General features: G+C 49.2%; 1 pseudogene; it reads right to left on the bottom strand.

The window, feature by feature from the left end:
* Positions 1 to 440: 440 nt before the first annotated feature.
* LOC122190103 lies at positions 441 to 2,764 on the bottom strand (annotated as a pseudogene).
* Between the last annotated feature and the right edge of the window lie 9,860 nt (positions 2,765 to 12,624).

Here is a 12,624-nt window from a genome sequence, read left to right as displayed (position 1 = left end):
CTGTGATCCTCAGGGTCCCTTCCAACCCAAGCCGTTCTATGGTTCTGTGATTAGGAGCATGTCTCCCAGACTGGAAGATGTGAAAATGTGACCCAGTCTCTTATTCTACAGCAAGGAATCTAGACCAAAATGCTAAGAGAAAAGGATTCCATTGTTGTTAGAGGCAGTGCTACCATTGCCTGTTGTGAGTCAAAATATAAATTCCATTTGAGAAGGGAATGACTTTAAAAAAGAACAAGGCAAATGAAAGGATTTAATATTCAAACCTTTTATTACCTTAAATATTTAATGAGTGAATAGATAAATACATAAACAAAGGGGCATGAAAACTGAGAAGGGTAATAACTGCAACATGCTATTTCCAAAACTACACACCTATGAGCTACAAACTAGGAACAAATAAGTAGAGGCTGCTGCAGCACTGCCTGCAAAGGGTCCTGCACTACAGAGTCGTCCCATGGCCTGCATCTGCCTGGTGCGGGGCAGCCTGGTGCTGGCTGCAAGTGCACGTTGGGCAGTGCGGGGCTGCACAGGGCTGCCATTCTGGTGGCATCATCATGGCTGCTGCCCTCATGGCCATTGCAAAGCAGGAGCCAAGGAAAGTCTGCAGCAGGAGCAAAGGGAGCCTGCAGCTGTGGTGCTTCTGGGAGCTGTGGGAGCTCCTGCTGAGGACAGCCAGGTGTGAAATTGGGAACCCCAAAGGGCAGAGTGCCCTGTGATGGAGGAGTGCAAGTGGCACCCAGTGTCTGGATGCTGCTCGGTGGCAGGATGGAGTGGAGCAGAACCTCACACTGTTCCGGTGTAGGGCAGGCTGCAACAGAGCCCGGCAGGATGTGAGCAGCACCTCCTTGGGCTTGAAGGGTGTCATTTTTAGGGCGCTTTGCTGGTGGGGGCCCCATGGGTGCTGCTGCCTGTGTGCCTTGTGGCTCTGCTCCCTGCAGGCTCCTCTCTGGCCCAGCAGGCACTCCCTGTGTTGGCCAGGCATCTGGGCTGCTCCTCTGGGTGTTCTCATTCAGACCCTCCTGCAGGGCAGGGGCAGTCATAGCTCTTCTCTTGTAGCTGCTCTATACTTGCAGTGCTCCAGCAGCCACGGGTAATCTCTTCTGAAGAAGGGGCTGGAGTAAAGAAGTAACTGGAAAGATAAAGGAGAAGCGTTAGGTGCTGTCAGCGTGGGACTGAAGGACAGCAAGATACAGGAACTAGGGCTTCTCACAGCTCAGGACAGATGTGGCTAAGAACAAGGCTGACGGGTGTCTCAGTTTCAGCTGGGATGGAACTGTATTCTTCAGAGTGCTGGCATGATGCTATGGTTTGGTTCAGGGAGTAAAACAATGTTGACAGCACACTGATGTGTGTAGTTGCTGCTAAGCAGCGTTGTACAGAGCCCAGGCGATTCTCAGCAGAGGGACCTAGGAGTTGGGAGGGATCAGAACTAGGACAGCTGACTTATACCAGCCAAAGAGATATTCCGTGTCATATGACATCTAGCAGAAGGAGTCTGGAAGGGGATGGGAGTTTATCCGGCTCTCTTACACTGCTCACAAGCTAGATGGTCTTGTGTCGAGGGATGGTGAGCAATCACTTGTGCATCACTCGTGATATACATTCATATATACATACACTGGCAAAAATATTGTCCTTTCTTAGTAAAAAAGTTTTGTCACAACCCAGGACTTCTCCTTTTTTCTCCGCTTCTCTCCCCCATCCCACTGGGAAGGGGCAACAAAGCAAATGAGTGTGTGGTGCTGAGTCTCCTGCTGGGTTAAACCACACCAATCAGCCACTGTAATGCTACAGTTCCTTTGAGTGAAACGTGATGTTTTGTGAGTTTACTGTGAGAGCCTGTTCGTATGGGGACCAATTGATGTGCTTACCTTCCTATGGGCAGCAGTTGCTTCTTCCTCAGCCAGAAACTCAGGAAAGGACAGAGATCTTTCCAGGTCCTGTGGCACTTTGGTGAAGCCGTAGTGGTTGAGCTGGCGAACAAAGCTTTTCACGCTTGTGCAGCCAAATGCTCTCACAGGTGCTTCCTTGGCCAGGACTTCCACTGCAAACAGTTCTTCCTTGCTCACATTCGGCCAGTACCCAGAGTTTCTGTGGGAAGGTGAGTGGTGAGAAGACACTGGCTTGGCCAGTGTTTTCCTCAGAGGAACTCAGAGGTAAACCTTTGGGCTCCTCCTCATTGGGAAACATTTGTGAATCCTGTTGTTCCGCTACTGATGTCCCAGCAGCACGACCAGCTGGTGCTTGGTTCTGTGCTGCTGTGACAGTGGAAGAGGAGCCTGAGGTCTCGACCAGCTCCTCCAGATCAGTGGCAGAAGCTTCCATTTCAGTGTGTCCAGTCTCACACTGATCAGTGGTTGCACGTGCAGCCATCTGTGCAGCAAGCCGGTGTGCGCCCTGCCTGCTGGCAAGGGAAATCTGCCAGCACTGCCTGGGTGTTCCGGTGGGAGATGCTCAGATGTCACTTTGGTGCCTTGTGTCATCTCAGTGACACCAGTGTGTGCTGCCCAAGGCTGGACTGGCTGGAACTGCCCAAGCTGATGTCACTGAGTAGCACTTGTTGCTGGTCCTGTCCTGAGCCATGGCTGTTTGAACTTAAGTTGAGAGGCAAATAAAGCTGGGTTGGAATGAAACCGGCCCTCACCGAGACTTTGCTTCCCATTCCCCATGTACTCCCCTGAGTAGCTCCCTGCTGGATGTCCCCCTGCTCCTGCAAATAGGCTGGAAATCAGTTTCCTGAGCACTGGGACCTGAATAAAATAGCAATCTCTTCCCAGATTTTGTCCACTTCTTGCCAATGCTGTGTGATTTCCATAGCAGAACTTGCATAAGGGAGAATCTGTGTGCTTGGTGCTGGCTGCAGGTGCATGTTGGGCAGTGCGGGGCTGCACAGGTCTGCCAGTCTGGTGGCATCATCATGGCTGCTGCCCTCATGGCCATTGCAAAACAGGAGCCAAGGACACTCAGGGCGGTCCAGGGTGCCTGCAACTGTGGTGTTTCTGGGGGCTGCAGGAGCTCCAGCTGGGGACAACCAGGTGTGAAATTGGGGACCACAAAGGATGTCAGCAACCGCAAGAAGTTCGCCAAAAACACGTGCTGAGTTTTGCTTGTAGGGGCATCCCTGTCTGTATGCTCTGATGGACAGACAGGAGGCTGGAGAACATGCCCAGGTTCTGGTGATGTCCGTGTGCATCAGACTTGTTCCCTGTTGTAAAACACAGGAGGGATGCAAAGATCTTGGAGAGAGTGCAGAGGAAGGCATCTATGATAACCCAAGGGCTGGGGGTCTACTTCTATGAAGATAGGTGGAAGGAACTGGTTTTGTTTCAGTCTGGAGAAAAGAAGGTTGTGGTGTTCCAGTATTGAACTGGAGATCATGAAGAGGAGGCATGCAAACTTTACGCAAGAGTTGATAGACACTATCAGGCAATGTCTGGATGCAGGGCTGGAAGTTAATGCAAACTTTGAGGACAACGCTAACCTGGAGGAGATATTGAGCCCCCCTTTCAAAAAGACCTTGAAGAGGTCTTTGATCAACTTTGTTTAGTGGGAGGTGTCCCAGCCTCCAGCAGGGGAGTCAGAGCTAGATGGTCTTAATGATGCCTTTCAACTCAAACCATTCCGTGATTATGTCATCTATGATTTAGTATTGGCCAGTGGAATGGCTGTGCAATCACCAACAATACGATGTTTTCCAAGTGCACATGCTGAACTGTGCCTGTGGGGCAGCCCTGACTCCATGCACAGAATGGATACTGCACCACTGCCTGGTTTGGGCTCTTGTTCTTCTTCTCTCTTGGTTTCATCTTGATATTGGATCAAAGAAGTTACAGACTGCAAAAAACACTGCTGCCTATTGTGCTCATCTGCTGTAGCAGGGGACCTACAGACAAACAGTCCAGGTGCAGAGAGGTCCATTTTAAGCAGCTGAGTTTCACCTATACCTGTCACTGAATGAGGCTTACACATACTGCAGCTCCCCTCTCAAAAAGAGTCACAAGAAGAAAGTTTCAGAAAGAAAACTAGATCAGCTTTGTAGAAAGTATAGAATTAATTTGACTATTGTAACTCTGCTCTAGGTTTCTGCCAGCAGCAATTTCTAGCATGGGACACCAAGGGCACAAAAGTCAGGATTTTACAGCAGTGTAAGACTAATGATTAAAGTGAGTGCTGGCAGTCACCGGAGCAGTACTGGAGGAGGAAGCATCCACCTTTCTCTTTGGCGTTATGACAGCCTGATATTAAAGACCCGCAAGTGTCAGAAGATGGAGAAAATCAGCTGGCCTCTCTGACAGATCTTACAGTGTAGTGTCTATGCTGTCAAGGCTGTGAATATGACAACCTTGAGAAATGACAGTGATAGGAATGTTTAGGAAAGGGAACAAGCCTAATAGAGATGCTGCTGTTGACAATAACATGCTTGTGTTAGAAGCAAATTCTTTGAGCTTTCATAGGCAGTGAAGAATTTATTGAGCCTGTTTTTCTATGCCTGGTTTTTCTTTTTGTTTTTGTACCCTTACTGTCTGTCTATTTTTACTACCAGGGTAAAGTGCTGCTCAGTTGCAATGTGGAAAAAAGAAGCTAGTTGCTCTATAATGCTCTGTTTCACTTGAATTATCACGGCAGCACAGGCAGCATCTGAGGGCTCCATTGTACTAGATACTGAGCAAATACCAGGAAAGAGAGGATTAAAAATCACATTACTTTAATTTGGAAAAGCTTAGAAAGAGGTGAAAATAAACCAACTTATGAACTGGGAGAGATGAAGTTCAAGAGGCTTAAGGATGTGTTGAACCCACCTTTATGGTTAACTAAAAATGAATTAAGTTCAGTCTGGCCATCAGGGAAACCTCGGGCTAAGTGAGAGGCTTCTGGGGAGGAGAAGCACCTTCTTGGACAAAGTATCATCCTCCAAGCTTGAAATGGTAGTGATAACAACGAATGAGCTTTTAGGATGAAATGGAAGTGTTTTCTGATCTTATTTGCTAGGAATGCCTGACGAGCTCTAGAAGCACTGGGAATCAGTTTCTGTCCCAACCCAGGCTTGTAGGAGCACGAAATTTCTGCTTAAGGAGCATGCTCAGACACCAAACATCTGTGTCCAGTTCTGGGCTTCCCAGTCCAAATCAGACAGGGATCTCCTAGGTGTCCAGCGGAGGGCCACAAAGATGATAAAGGGCCTGGAACATCTCCTGTATGAGGAAAGGCTGAGTCACCTCGGTCTGCTCAGTCTGGGAAAAACAAAACTGAAAGGGGATCTGATACATATTTACAAATATCTAAAGGCAGGTGGGAGGCAAACGGATGAGCCCAGGCTCTTCTCAGTGGTGCACAGTGATAGGACAAGGGGTAAAGGCCAAACACTTGAATGTAGGAGGTCCTATAAGAACTTGTGGAAAAACTTCTTTATGATAAGGGTGACAGAACAGTGGAACAGGCTGCCCAGGGAGGTTGTGGGTTTTCCTTCTCCAGAGATATTCAAGACCTGCCTGGATGCCTATCTGTGCAGCCTGCTGCAGGGGGCCTGCTTTGCAGAGGGGCTGGACTCAGTGATCTCTTGAGGTCCCTTCCAACCCCTACAATTCTGTGATTCTGTGATTCTATGATCTCAACACAATTTTCTAGTGTTTGTATGTGTGCATTCATTAGAAAAGTTCAATAAGGATTTTAAGAACAAATTCAAGCAAAATGAGAGGAGTATTTGGGAAACAAGAAATGACCTTCACCTTGCAAAGGAGCTTATAATCATATACAGTTATTTTTGTTCACAAGGCATGTTGCCCCATGCCTCCCTAAGATTTTTGTAGTAGTTGAAGAAATCCTGAGTGCAAGCTTCCTGAGCTTGTTCTGGAGGATTCCTTTTGTGCAACTAGTTGCAGTGTGCAGGGCTTGGGGCAAGACAGATAAAACCTAGCCTTGTTCTATGATCTTTGTCCTCTAAACATCTCAGTTCAATAACTGGATGCTTTTTTTCCAGTCTGAGACAAACAAGACACAAGAATTTGGTTCTCCAGAAGAAAAACAGAAATTCAATTTAAACACCATCTCTTTTATGACTGTAAGAAGTACACCAAAGTTATGTTTACTTTCTCAATGGAGATGGTAGAAAATCCAAGCCAAATGGACTGTCCTCCTCTTTGGCAGTCCTTCTCCCAGGGATGGCTTTCCACAAACTGAATGATATTCCCCTTCACACTCTATCAAATGTTGATTCAACGTCAACAATTTAATATAATTTAATTTAACTACAGTTTTGCTTTTCAAGATAGATGCAGGAAACAAAGCTGCTGTTATGCACATGTATTACCACACTAGTGGCATCTAATGAACAAAACCTGTTCTCTGATGCTCTAAGACATATATTAGTCATTAATGAAACAACTAATGCATAACTCTCATTGCATTATCGCCAGGAACTCCAGCATAGATGTTTTGTCAACAACAAACTCCTAAACTTTATTTCCAGAAAAACTGAAATAATGACCTGGAACCCACTGAACCATTCCAAACATCCCTGAGAACAGTCTGAACAGTTACATATATTGAGTAGTCTCAAAGAATCACAGCTATTTGGCAAGTTGTAAAGCTAAGTCATTTCCTATCTGTGTTGAGGATAGATTTTTAAGATGGAGATTCTTTTAAACACAGCACTTCTGAAGGGCATCTTAAGACTACAATTCAATGAGTGTAAAGTACAACTTTCATGTTTGAAAAATATATGTTTTTCAGTAAAATAAATGCACATTCTACCCTTATTTCTGAAAATAACGGTGTTGGAGTTTGCCATCCAAGTAACAGTTCTTGGATTCTCAGAACATACAAACATCCCACTGACTTTCATTGTAGCGAGCTGTTTTTTAAGTTATTCAAAGTCTCGGGGCACAGTGGCAGAGAAATGAAGATGCCTTGCTAGGCGCAAGTTAAACACTCTAGTTCAAACTCCTTTTGAAGTCCACCTGGCCTTCAGATCAGCTATAAGCAAGGCAAACAGCAGTGATAATCACTCCCTTACTCGTGTGTTGTGGGAACAGATGTGGGAACAGGTGGCTGTGTTGGCCAATTGCACCATCTGCAGCAAAGCAAAGCTCCACACCTCTTTCCACCTCTTCTCCAGCTCCCACAATCATACCAATTCTGTGCAAGCAATTTTAAGACCACCACATCTCTAAGAAATGTCAGAGAGGTGGATCATCAACTATAAGGTTTTGATCATCTTTAAGGTTTTGATCAACGTGGCAGCCTGTGGTGGAGATTTAATTATCAAAATGGTTTACAGAGATGATATTATACATTTCAGACACGGACAGTTAAGTTAACAGCTATAAGAGGAGCACTTCTACCAGAGGAAAAGAGCTAATATTCTGTACTGAGTCGTGAGATATGAGCAAGGCTTGAATGAGACACGAAGATACAAAAAGCCCAGCCTGGACAGCCAGAAGCAGAAGAGCATCGCTCTGGCACAGGCACGAAGGGAAGGAAAAAAAAGAAAGAAAAGAAAAGAAAGAGGATTGAGCTGAAGCACTCTGCCAGACAGAAAGCACACTAAGGATCACTGATCTCACATACGCAAAACACACGTAACTGGCAGAGATGGAACTATGGGTTCTGGGTAAAGGTGTTGTGAAACAGAGAAGTCAGCCACTTTGTGCGGCTGAGATCCAAACCTATGTTTTCCCTCCATCATGAAAGCATGCCATTTATGCCCTTTGAAATCAGGAGACCAAGAAAAGCTGCCTCTCAGCGGCAAGGTACTTTTGCACCCTGACATCCACATGAACAAGAACTTGCTAGGGATATCAGCAAGAGCCCTCAGCTCTCGGCCCTGTGACAGCCATCTGTACGCTGCCAATGGCTCTGCTTGAGACCAGTGGAGTCTGCAGGGCTTTCCCATGACACCAGTGTTGTGTGCCAGAGAAAGCCTGCTGAAGGAGAGCTGTCAACATCGGGGACACCAGCGTGACCTTATGTTCCCCTGAAGTGAAAGGTTCACTCAGCAGTGACTGTGGATGTGGGTAGCATAGAATCATAGAATCATTAAGGCTGGAAAAGACCTCTACAATCATCTCAACCAAGAGACACAGGGAAGTGTGACCTTTTATTGAATAAACCTTCTGGTTGTACATGCCTGGGGCTGCGTGCCATGGCCTGAGCAACCCGATGGGGCCTGTGGGAAGACACGTCCCAGGCACCGGTGGTTGGTGTGAAACTCTGATGCCAAGCACATGAGATGTGGGGAGGAATGGAAGAAGCAGAGGTGCTGGAGAAAGGCCAGAAAAGCGTGCTGGGATTGGAATGCCACTGGCACAGTGCAGCAGGTGAGACGAGCTCACTGTGATGACCAAGCAACGGATGGTGACATCACTGCGGAACGGGTGGTGATGTCCGTGAGTGAAGGTGAGGCCATGGCCAAGCGATGGTTTGTGACATCTCTGTGCAATGTATTGTGGCAGCTCAGCCCACCCTGCTTTAAGGCGGGGGCGGCAGCCCAGCCCAGCAGTTCGTGCCTGGCCTCCAACCGAGCGTGTGTGTGAGGACTGGAGTGTGGACAAGGCGAGCTTTGGAGCTGAAACGTGCTCCGGGTGCTGCTTGCGCAGCTCTCAGGAGCCGTCTCAGAGCCACCTGTGCTTTACCCTGACCCTGCTGGGAGCAGGCAACTGGGACCTTGCAGAGAGACGCGTGCAGCAGTGCAGGTAGGCAGCACGGCAATGCCTCGTGCTGGCAGCTGGGGGGATGCTTGTTGAGGGAGCCTCCCCAGGGTTTTCCCCAGCCCTGCCTGGCTCAGGCAGCTGGGGCTGCACATGGTGCGCTTGCAGCAGCAGAGGTGAGTGGTGCAGAACACGGCCCTGAGGCAGCTGGTGGGGAACAGAGAGCGGGAGGGCTTCTTGCCGAGGGACTGGGGCATCACCGCTGCCTGCCTGCGGGGCAGCAGGTGACCGTGGCCTCTCTTTCTCTTTTGCAGTTTGTACCACCTTCTGCCTGCTGCAGCATCAGTGAGGGGAGTAGCTTCCCGACCTCAGCTCTCCCCAGCTCACCGCAGAGCCCGAGGCCATGGACGTGCAGTCCAACTGCACCTGCCCCATCTGCGGGCAAGGTCGGGAGGATGTCGCCTGTGTGACCCCCTGCCACCACCAGCTCTCCTACGGCTGTGCCAGCTGGTGGGCCAAGCAGAAGCCGAGCTGTGCCGTATGCGGGCACAAAATAGCCACCATCCGCTACTCGCTGAGGTCAGATGACGATTACCTGGAGCGTTCCATTCCGCAGCCCACGGGACACACAGATGACGGCCTGCAGGATGAGCAGGGGCCTGCAGAGCCGGAGCTCATTCCACCTGAGCACCACTTCCCAGCCGAGGTCTGGGCTGCCTTCTTCCATCAACACCCGGAAGACCTCGCGCCCCTGCTACAGTGGCTGCAGGAGGAGATCCAGGAGGGGTCCAGCGGCGTCTGGTGGCAAGTGCAATTGGGACAGTGGACTGCTGTGAACGTCCTTTGCGAGAACGGGCTGGACGAGGAGAGCTTGGTGCGGGAGCTGCGAACGCTCACCAACGGCGACGTGGTGCCCTTCGTACGGCGCCTCATCAGCACTGCCGCAGCGCTGTACGGCCCCCACATCCGCCGCCAGGCGGACCAGCGGGACGGCAGTGCTGCGGGAGGACGGCCCTGCGGCCAGCCCCAGCACCAGAGCCTCCCATCGGGATCTTCCTTCCTCAGGCACCGAGGAGCTGCACGGCGGCTCGACTGGCGGACCCGGGCAGCCCGGCACCTCTGCTGCAGCCTCAGCACACGAGCCGCAGGAGGAGCCGGGGCAGGCGGCGGCAGCAGGCCCTTCCAGCCGGGGCAGAAGCTGCTCGTGTGGGGGGCCCCGGCGCCCCCCGAAGAGGAAGACCTGCAGCAGCCCCGGGGATTTGCCCCCGCCCCGCAAGAGGCAGCCCCGGCAGCGGTGCTAGGCCGTCATCCACTGCCATCAGAGCACGGCTCGGCTGGCCGGGAGGCCAACATCTGCCTCTCGGCCTGCTGTCTGCAGAGAAAATAAAAACTAGTTCAAATAAAGCAGAAAAGCTCTCTGTGTCATTGGCAAGGCCATTGGTGTTGCTGTCCGTGCCCATGCTGCTGGGCCCCAGGAAGTAACTGCACGAGCTGATCTGGTCAGTGAGTGGGAAATGACAGACCAGAGTTTAAACTGAAACTTGCACAACTGAAAACGTTTTCCACCCTTGCCCCAAGAATTTCCTCTGGCACAAGCCTCCACACAAAATCCTGCACTCAGCACTGCCCAGCTTTCTTCTCCAAAACAAGATTTAACAATAAGGCAGTTACAAGGCTGTGGGCGGAGAGGTGGGGTGGGAGCTTCACTTTTCATCTGAAGTCCCTTCAGCTTTCCACTCAGAGTTTCTGTAGCCTGTTCACTACCCAGATACCATTCTGCTTCCATTTTTGGGGTGCAGTGTTTCCACTTCTACACCTCGACCTTACCATGCAATGAGATTGCCAGGGAACATGCCAGGAGTGTGGACCAGCTGCAGCGTGTCACTCTTCCAGATGATGGCACATCCGTCACGTCTGTGGTGAAAGAGGCTGAGTACTTCACAGCAGATGGAGTCTTAGATGACAGTCAGCCGCTGTGCTGGGGAACACATGCACCTTACCTGTGCTTTGTCACACACCTGAGGTTAGGAGCCAAGCACTTACACACGATCAAGCTTCACTTCTGTACCTGGAAAAAATCTGCTGGAGCAATCATAAAGAACATAGTATTGTGATCTCAATTTTCCACCAAACTACTGGAAGTGGGAAGACAAATTTTCCTCTTTGGAAATCAAGCCGAATGTCTTCCTTTACTTTATTGGCTGGAAGATACGGATGAAGCGTGAAGCAGCGATATTTGCTCCTGGGACTCACTGAGGACTCACATTCAGGACAGAATGGGGACCTAAACTACTTGGAAGAATGTACAAGAAGCAGCTTGATGTTGATAACAACAAAGAAACGTGCATCCAAAGGGGAAAAAAAGAAAAAGTGCTCAGAGCTCACAGTATGATAGGGGGAATGGCTTAAAAATGAAAAGGGCTGGGCTTGGGTTAGACATTAGGAAGAAATATTTTACTCGGGGGTGATGAGGCACTGGAACAAGCTGCCCATGCCTGGAGGCATTCAAGGCCAGGTTGGCTGGAGCCCTGGGCAGCCTGACCTAGTGGCTGGCAGCCCTGTGCATGGCAGGGGGATTGGAAGTAGATGATCTCTAACATCCCCTCCAACGTAAGCCATTCTATAATTCTCCTTTGTGCTATTACGTAGGTATTATCGCGTAAAGGAACAGAGCCAATGCCATTGTAAGCTTGTCAGCGAGCACTGCTGTTGAGGAGGAAAACCAAACAAAGCATTGAGATAGACAGAGGATTGATCATAAGTAAGAATTAATTAGCATGTATAGACCTAATTCAGAGGTGCGGATCCACTAAAAGGATATGATGGCAACAAATACAGAGAATGATGTAGAGTCTGTTTGCCTACAGAAGATCCTTCTGGTGCTGGAGCTTTGACCCTAAAAGGTCCCCGTTAACTGTAAGAATCAGAAGTGTAAAAGTTCAGTTCAAACTGCAGTGTTACCGTGACAAAATACTCGCCAGTGCTGGGCACATGCACATGGGAGCTTGTAGCAATTCAGGAGGATGAAAGGAAAGGGAACATGAAACTAGATGATCATTGTGGTCCTTTTCAACGCTGGCCATTCTATGATTCTATGAATCTATGAATCTATGATTCTATGAGTGATCTGATGATCTGTGGCTTTCAGCTGTACATCCAGAGGCACTGGAGCTGCTCTTGCTGCAGGTATATTCTGCTGCAGCTATGGTTCTGCTAGTTGATTTTGGCAAGGTACGCCCACATGGACTCTGCTCCATGTAGGATGGACCCACAGGCAAAGCAGCATGCCTTGATCTTGGAAGTGTGCTCAGGTCTAAGTACGCCTGGAAGCTGGTGCCAAAACTCAAATGACTCTGTGCTCTGGGCACTTACTCCAAGGAGTGGAGCCTCAGCCTGCCTGGATCTCAATTATCACATTCCCCACAAGGATTGCTCCTCAGCCATAAGATTTGAGACTACTGGGACATGGAAGAGATTGCTCATCTCTGCATCAAATAAGTATGATATCATTTAAGAGTCCTCGAGTTTCTGAGCTAAGAACCAGGTTCTGTTTCATCACTCGCAGGCCCATCTCTGCTGGGCAGCTGTGGAGGTACCGACTACCTCCCAGCTCCAGAAGAGACACCTGCAATGGAATGACCTGCAGTAGCGCAGCATTTACTGTGAAGCCATCTGGTCAAGAATCTGTCAGGCACCAGGATTTCTTCTTCACGTTGGTATCACGTGTACCAATCCACTGTAAAACTCCCTTTACGACATACTTTACGTACTCGGATTTACAGCAGATGCATTATGGAATTACTTTAAGAGTATGAACAGATAATGGAGATGCCCATCGAGAGGCCTGTTTTTATTTACTTAGTAAGAACAATTAAGTTGAACCCTGCTGGAAACTCTCCCTGCAATGGATGCTCCAGGAGGCAGCAATGCGAATTTCTTCAAAGTGCCATGTCTTAACATGGTCTTAAGAGCCAGT

Source organism: Lagopus leucura, unplaced genomic scaffold, assembly GCF_019238085.1.
Source record: "Lagopus leucura isolate 7727_CA_CO unplaced genomic scaffold, USGS_WTPT01 Super-Scaffold_100159, whole genome shotgun sequence".
NCBI classification, from domain to species: Eukaryota; Metazoa; Chordata; class Aves; order Galliformes; family Phasianidae; genus Lagopus; species Lagopus leucura.
The sequence above is the reverse complement of the archived record's forward strand: the minus strand, read 5'-3'. Positions and strand labels throughout refer to the sequence as shown.